Raw genomic sequence first — 8,638 nt, 5'->3', positions numbered from 1 at the left:
AAACCAAAAATTAAAACAACATTGGGAAAAAGCGGAACAGGAAAAGCAGAAGATGAAAGGACAAAAAATCCCCTCCGCCCTTCTCTATGCCGCGTGACACGCGATCAGGAGAAAACACTCAAAAGTGTGAGAACGGTGAGAACGCATCCTGGCCCAACACGTGTCACGCGGGATAGAGAAGGGCGGAGGGGCTTTTTTGTCCTTTCATATTTCTTTTTTTAAACGCGAGTCACTTCATCTTTTCATTTTTTGGCGTTTAATAAATACGCGGCGTTTTTATTGTTTTTAGATCAGAATCATAGTAAACATTTTGACGTTTTAAGTATTGTTTTGGCGTTTTTATTGTTTTTTAGATTAGGATGCAGACGTTTAATGTAAAAAACATCAGTAATTTTCTTTGATTTTATTATATCAAGTGTTTTGCCATTTAGGATACAGGCCTATAATGTGACAGGCAATTATGACGTTTTGAAAAGATAAATAAATTTCAATTTTCCATGTAGTGGTATTAATATAACTATAATGTTTGGCAATAATGATACCGTCTCTTTATTTTACAGTTTCTTTCAATTTTCATATGTCAATTAGTGTTGATTTTTCCAGTAATACTTTGTTTGCGTTTTTGGGGGTTTTATATAGCAACCTCGTGCTTTGCTAGCATTCGTTCTCACAGTTTTTCAAACTATCAGGCGTTTTGGTGTTTGTAGTTTTTGGCGTTTTATACTCAATTTTTTTAAATTAGTAGACAATTAGACGATAAACAACAGAGAATTACATAACAACAATAGAAAATGAAAAAAAAATTAAAAATTATAATCTAATTTCTCATCCAAATCTTCAATGTCATCAGCCTCTTCTACTTTAACCTTTTTGGCGTTTTTGAACATGTTTTTGAATACCATATGTAGATCTTTATTTTCCTACAGAACGACCGTCTTTAGAAGATGCTTATTTTTTGTGGCATCCTTTATGGTGGGTGGATATATACTTGTTTGATGACATGTTAAAGATCAACGCCTGCTTTAATGTATTGATCCCTTCATGCCATCAATATATCCATCAAAAACAAAGTGACATGATGTCATATCAGTGCCATCAGTCTCTTTATCTTGAATATTTGTCCATCTCATTCAACAAAAGATTATAGAGATACCCAACTCAGAAAAGAATCCATTCAGTGAAACTTCATTCAGATCAATACTCAATATAGCAGAATCGAGGTTCTGCATCTGTGGCTTTTTTAACTATTATTTTTGGCGTTTTAAAGTGAATGGTTTATAGGAAATATGGCGTTTGTATATGGTTTTGTGATCAGTTGATTGTGCAGAGACGTCTCTCTTATATGAGGTTTTTTGGCGCGTAGTTTAGGCGGAATTTTATTTATAATAAATGATATTAATAAAGTAGTCGTCTTTTCAGTTACTGTGTATTTTTACTGTTTTTGTTCAGCTTTTTATGAATTTTTAGGGTCATAGACTTTCCATCTCCCAAGCTTGGCATTTTTGAATGGGTTTAAGTAGTTTTTGGCATTTTTTTTCATTTTTAGCTTTTATTAATTAATACTTCTGCAAACTACTTTCATTATAGTTTGGGAGTTTTTGGCGTTTTTACTCCATTCATGGCGTTTCATATGCATTATGACTGTTTGGAGTTTTATTAACATAATATATATTTTTATTCTAAGTTGAAAAATACACAACAAACAACAGAAAAAGAAAATTAAAAAAATAAAAATAAAAACAATTCATCTTCCAAATCTTCACTGTCATCAGTTTCTTTCTTCTTTTGAATCATGTTCGCTTCGCTGGTGGTTTGGCTTAGTCATGCTTGTGTTTTTGTGGCCGTTTGGAAAGACAAAATGACATAAGTTTTTTGTTTGAATATGTATCTTCAAACAACTCATTAGTGTCATTCGTCTTTTCATGCAATTAAAATATTCATCAAGAACAAAACACAGAAAATGACATAAGTCTGACCCCAGCATATTTTTGTTTATGATTTGTCCATCTCATGCAGCAAAATGTTATTTGAGTCACAACACCTCAGGGAAGAATGCATTATCCGAAACTTTGGCGTAGATCAATATTTGAATATACAAGAAACGATATTTGGCATTTTTGCCATTTTACTGAGGAAATAATGTATCTGAAAGAACCGTCGATTTTTTTGGAATCTTTGATGTTTGAGTTTTTTGGCGTTTTCTAAGATGAATGGTATATAGTAGAAAATATGGCGTTTTTTTAAGTAGTTGTGTTTGATGTTTTGGGGATTTTGGCGTTTGTAAGATGAATGGTATATAGTAGAAAATATGGCGTTTCAGGTTCTGGGGGGTGTGTTTTTATGTCTGGGATGTTTTTGTTTATATAGCGATGTGTTTTGGTCCATAATGACATTTTATTCATCAGTATGGCGTTTTGGTATAGAGGTGTAAAGACCCTTTTAACCTTAATGAGGCGCGTCCACATAATAAAATTGATGTTATTTACGAAAACGTCACCGCGCCAATCTAGTCCATAGATTGTTTTAATCGGACGATCCATAAGCGTTCTCACCGTTCTCACACTTTCTACCGTTTTCTCTAAATCCCGACGCTATATATATACATAAATATTTACAGAACTCGCAGAACTCCTAATAAACAATCTTTTTATTTATATATTTTTATGTTTAGGATAATTTATCATTTATTATGTGTATTTTTATGATTACATACATGTTAAGAGTAATTTTATAATTTTTTATATGTAATTTTATAATTACTGATGTGCGTGAAGTGTGTTATAATTTTAATATATATTTAAGCCCCTTTTTACACTTTTAGCCAAGTTTTAAATTTATAAAACACGATATTTACTAACACTAAACACACATATGGGCAAGTGCACCCATCGTGGACGTAGTATAGTGTTGGTAAGATACCGAGGTCGTCCAAGGACACAAGAGCTTTTAATACCGGTTTATCCTCAACGTCTAACCAAATCAAAAAGTGAGAAAAATGTTTTAAACTAAGAAAAATAAAAACTAACTAAATGCTGAAAAATAAAATAAAATAAAAACAGATAGACAAGATGAATCACTTGGATCCGACACGTGTGTTAGTATAACCTTTGATTATTTTCGCACTTTTGCACTTGTTTAAGAGATTATCTTAGTTATTGTAGTAGGCCCCTCTTTTGAAGGCGACGTTACCCTCAACCCAGTAGTTTGAGTCAGCAAGGATACAATCCTAAAGGGTCGGATTATTGAAAGATAATGAATTAAGTTATTAATGCAAATTGTGGTAGGCCCCGCTTTCGGCGGTGACGTTACCCTCGGCTAAGTAGTCTGAGTCAGCAGGGATACAGTCCTAAATAGCCGGGTTATAGTATTAATAGTAGTTAGCTTATGAGGGGGTCAAAGAGTTTGGATCCCCGCCATCCAATACCTATGGGCATTGAAGGAGATCCTACTAAATTTGACCCAGGTCCCAAGCAGGACCTCTAAACGCTGAACAAGGGCAAGACCCTTACCAAACCGTTCCCTTAACCCCCGACCATGTAGCCAACATACCTCCATATAGACCGTGGAGATATGAATGGTGAAAATCTTTTATTTTATATAGACAGTAAAATAACGCCAAGACACCACGGACAAACGATAAGGAAAGATCACCTTCAACATAAGTAACTAGTTATTAAAGTCATTAATACAAAACCAAATAAAAAGTGCAAAAGATTAAAAATAAAAAGTATTATACTAAACACTTGTCTTCACCAAGTGATGTAAGAGACTTAGGCAAACATGGCCTTGATTGTCAAGAACTCTTACGATCAATCTTGGATCCCGAGACGACTCACACACTCTGCGATGGACAATGGATGATGGTGGTGGATGATGGTGTTATGGTGGTGGTGGGTGGTGGATGAAGTGTGAGAGAGGTGGTGTGCCAAGAGATGAAATGGAATGAAGCCAAGCACCCCTATTTATAGGCTGAACAGAAGGCTGGGCACGGCCCCGTGTCCGCTGGACACGCCCCCGTGCCCGTCTGACATTCTCTCTCTTCATTAATTGTAATTCGCAATTACAATTAATGCGCCTGCTGTACTTTCACCACGCCCCCGTGCCCGCTGGACACGGCCCCGTGGTGGGCAATGGAAGCTTCTACTGGTTTGTCTTTTCTGCTGCTTCCTGGGCACGCCCCCGTGTTCGCTGGACACGGGGCGTGTTCAGTCTCTGTTTTCTCTTCTTTGCCTTGGGAGGTGCCGTTGAGGGTCCGGGCAGTCTACTTTTGTTCCTTTTCTTGTATTTATGCTAGAATTAGTTGTCTTTTTGCTTCTTTTGTGATTTTGAGCTCATTTCATCCTGAAAATACAAAAGGAAGACAAAGACACTCTTTTTCCAACATTAGTACTTAAAAAGGGTTAGTTTTATGCCTTAATTGATGTGATTTATATGTTGCATTTTACACACATCAAATACCCCCACACTTGAACTTTTGCTTGTCCTAAAGCAAAACTCTTTAAATGTGGCTTACACTCCCAAATGGAATAGGTAGAAGAGAAAGTTTTTAGCTTGTCCTAGAGTGTCGGGAATCCAAGGTCTTTGTAAGTTTTATTTTTATTTATTTACAATCCTATTCGTTATGATTTATTTTGAACGTTTCATAAGATAAATTACTTGTTTGGGCATAGCATGCCTTATTAAAATTCCATTTATATACAAGTTCACATACCTCACGGGGGATCACTCAACACTCGGCCGAAGGTGTATTTTTTTTAGTGAATCACTCGAGAGCGACATGGAACTTACGCCTTCCATAGGCTTGCCAAGCAATCAATCCTCCTCCTTTTTAACTTTTTACCTTTGTAATTATCAAGAGGACTTTTGGGGTGAAGGGTTAGGCTTGGGTTAAAGGTGGGTGGTTGGGTTAGTGGTTAGTAAAAAGGGCGAAAAATCGTAAAAAGCGTCGGTTTTCGTAAAATACCTTGTCTTTAGCGACTTTTTATTTTGAAGTATTTCTCCAAACAAGCTTTTATATAGCTTTTGTTTGCTTTTGACTTCATCATTGTTGTTTTTTTTTTTCATCACATAAAAAGGCGAGTTTACGAAGAACCGAGCTTGTTACTAAAATAAAGGGTGAAAAATAAAAATGGTTTTTTGGTGGGTAAAAAGGGTTTTGGGGTAATGAAATGAAAGGTTTAGGCTCAAAGGGGCTATCTAGGGGGATTTTGGGTAGGTGATAAAAAAAATAAAAAATAATGGTTTTGAAAGAAAAATGGTTAGTCCTAATGCCTCCATCATTTACTTACTTGGGTTTAAGTTGGTAAGGACCGGGAATGTATTGTTGTGGCAAGTTCTAGATTTGTAAGAACCAAGCGGCTATTCACACAAGAAACGAAAAATGAGCATTTAGTTTAATTATGTATATTTTTATGCTCAATAAAGGCTCAAAACTCACTTTTGTGGGAATGAGTTTTTAATGTGATCAAGTATATATAATCGAATTTTTAACTAGACTTGTTATGCCGTTTCATAATTTTCTTATGTTAGTTCTTTGTTATCACGACGCTATCGGTTGTAAACTTGTAAAAATATAACCTTTTTAAAACTTGTTATTCCCAACTTAAACTAAGACAAGTAAATAAAAAAAATGAAAAAGTTTTTGAAAAAATTTGGGGTGTTTAGCGGTTCCAATAGAGTTTTATGTAAGGCTTGTGTTTGGGATTTGCAAAATTCAAGGTTTTAGCATCCCCCCACACTTAAATTACACATTGTCCTCAATGTGTCCAAAAATAAGGTTTTTGGTCGATTAGGATGTGTAAAAGTGGTTTAAAAAGCAAAGATTTTTGTTACTGGCAGTCTAGACACGGCCCCGTGTCCATTGGACACGGCCCCGTGTCCATTGGACACGGCCCTGTGGTGAACTGCCAGTACCGAGAACTTACAGAAGGTGAACACGGGGGCATGTTGGGTGAACACGGCCTCGTGTCTGGCAAAAATTGCAGGTCAGTAACCAAACAGCAGGTCTGGGAGATGAACACGGGGGCGTGTCGGCTGGACACGTCCCCGTGTGGACAGTCTGTGAGCCTGAAAAACAGGTTTTGTCTCCCGGTTTCTCCATTTCGGGGCTGCAAGTGCTAATATTTAGCACTCTAACCCTTGCATTGTACCTGTCTAATCACTTAATACCAAACCAAACAAACATAAACCATCCTAAATTACCAACGTTAATTGTCTCCACGCATAAAGTAAAAATAAAACAAAGATAAAAAGAAATAGTTAAGGAAAGTAAATTGTTCAACAAGCGGCACGCAGGCCGTAAATTGTTCGATAGAGAAGGGTACTTAAACCTGTGGGCTCATCACCAACCTGCCCCTCGTTCCTTCAAGCCTTCTACTCCATGTCTTCATCGCTACCATCACCTCCACCCCCATGCCTCGCCATGTACTCCCGGATGCTACCGATATCATCTTGTATATCGTTAATGTTGCGCTCGATAGCTCCAACCCGGTGGTATGTGTTGTTGGCGAGATTGTAGGTGTTCCTGGTGCACATGAGGTTTTCCTGCAAAAGATCATGTAAACTTTGAAAGTTAGGAAAACCACCTCCTTGAGAGGAGGATTGACCCGGATCGCCTTGGGGTGGGTACTGAAAATGGGGAGGTGGTGCATGAAGAACTAGAGCCTCCTACGGGTTCCATGCATAGCCTTGCGTCCTTTGAAAGCTCACCGTCCCGTCTTCTGCCTCATAAAGCAAGTTCATGGCTCGGCAAATGTGGTAGTTAACTCGTCCCGACCATGGACTCCTTTCAAAGGACCTTGGGATATTCGTGAAATGCTTGAAAAGACGGTACACCCATCCCCCGAAGAAGATAGGTGTAGGAGCGTGAGCAAGGCGATTTAGGTGCATGTTCCGTAACAAGAGATAAGGAACATCGAGAGGCTTCTGGTTGTGGATGCAGTGAAGGACAACCAAATCTTTCAACCCTACAACGCCACTACTGTCGTGACGCTGGTTCAGCGAGTAGGTGAGGAGCCTGTGAATGTAGCGGTAAAGCGGGTCCCTCAGTTTGGTGCTTTTGGTGCTGCTCGGGTTGTAGATTCCTTTACCTATTTGAGCCCATGCGGCTTGGCGTTCAGTTGCATCCAAGTCTCGTAATCCCCCAGTATTCTCTTCATTTCCCGATTCCTCTTCACTATATAGCCCTATGATAGCTCCAAACTGTGCCATGGAGGTTGTGAACGTGGTCCCTCCACATCGGAATGTGACCGCATCATGGTCAAACGGGTCACATCTCGAGTTGAAAATGAAGGTGCTGTAGAACTCCATCGTGCATTGATGCACCGACCGAAGCCGGGTGTTCAATGCGACAGCCAGTGGACCTCTCACAATGTTGTTGAATCGGTCAAGTTGATTCACCATGGTTAGCAAGTCGGTACACGCCCGCCTCGGGTACTCTTCCGGTCTTGTTTGTAGAATCTCGTACCGTGCCCTAGCGTCCAGTTCACTTGTGTTAAACCTCGTGAATTTCGACATCTGAAAGAATACATCAAAAGTTAGTACGAAACAAGGAAAATCGGAGTGAAACTGCAAACAGTGGGCTGGACACGGCCCCGTGTTCAGCGGACACGGCCCCGTGTCCAGGCGTCTGTAACCCAAAAATTTCATTTTTCATCCCGGTTTCGAAAACCTGAAAATTTTTAGCCCAATAGTAGCGGTTTCCCCCGAAAATGAAACCCTAAGTGTCATTTTTCCCAAAACAAACCGTTTACCCTTTCAATTTCGTGTTTTTTTTTTGGTTCAAGAACAAGGGTTTGGGGTTTTAGTTGGAAATCGAACGTATCTATCGACAATACATGTTTATTTACTTCCTACTATACTAATCTAAACTACTACTAACAGATTTCATCAAAAATTTTGAGTTCGATCCGGATGAACATGAAGAACCCTAGATTTTCCCCAATTTTTGATGTTTTAACTACATGCAAGTAACTAATCTAACTACTAAAGAGGATAGAATCATACCTTGACGTTGTTAAACTCGGTGGTAACGTTGAAAAACTGCAGAAAATCGCCTCAAACCAGAGCGTTTTCGGCTATACGGGGCGTGTGGAATGGTGTAACTGATAGGAAAAGAGGGTTTTATCCCGACAGTTGCCTCGACACGGCCCCGTGTCCAGCGGACACGGCCCCGTGCCGGGCAAAGTTTTTGATTTTTTTTTATGATGTGCTCGTGTGCATGCCCGTTATTTCCGAAAATGGCTAGAAGACTTACCGGTTTTGAAACGTACACCTACCTGTAACATGTCGGGTATGAGTTTATTCGTTAACCGTTTGAAGTGAGATCTCCTCTTCCTCATCTTCAATGGATCCTCGGTAGAGTTTTAGCCGTTGGCCATTGACTTTAAATGGTATCCCATTTCGAGTTTTAATTTCTACCGCACCGTGTGGAAAAACATGGGTGACGGAAAAAGGTCCTGACCACCTAGATTTTAGCTTACCAGGAAATAATCGAAGTCGTGAATTAAACAATAGAACTTGATCTCCAACCCGAAATTCATTAGATTTAATATATTTATCGTGTAAATTTTTCATTCTTTCTTTATAAATTTCGGAGTTAGAATATGCATAATTCCTTAGCTCGTCTAATTCATTTATT

Source organism: Helianthus annuus, chromosome 16, assembly GCF_002127325.2.
Source record: "Helianthus annuus cultivar XRQ/B chromosome 16, HanXRQr2.0-SUNRISE, whole genome shotgun sequence".
Classification (NCBI taxonomy): domain Eukaryota; kingdom Viridiplantae; phylum Streptophyta; class Magnoliopsida; order Asterales; family Asteraceae; genus Helianthus; species Helianthus annuus.
Note: the sequence above shows the minus strand (reverse complement) of the source record.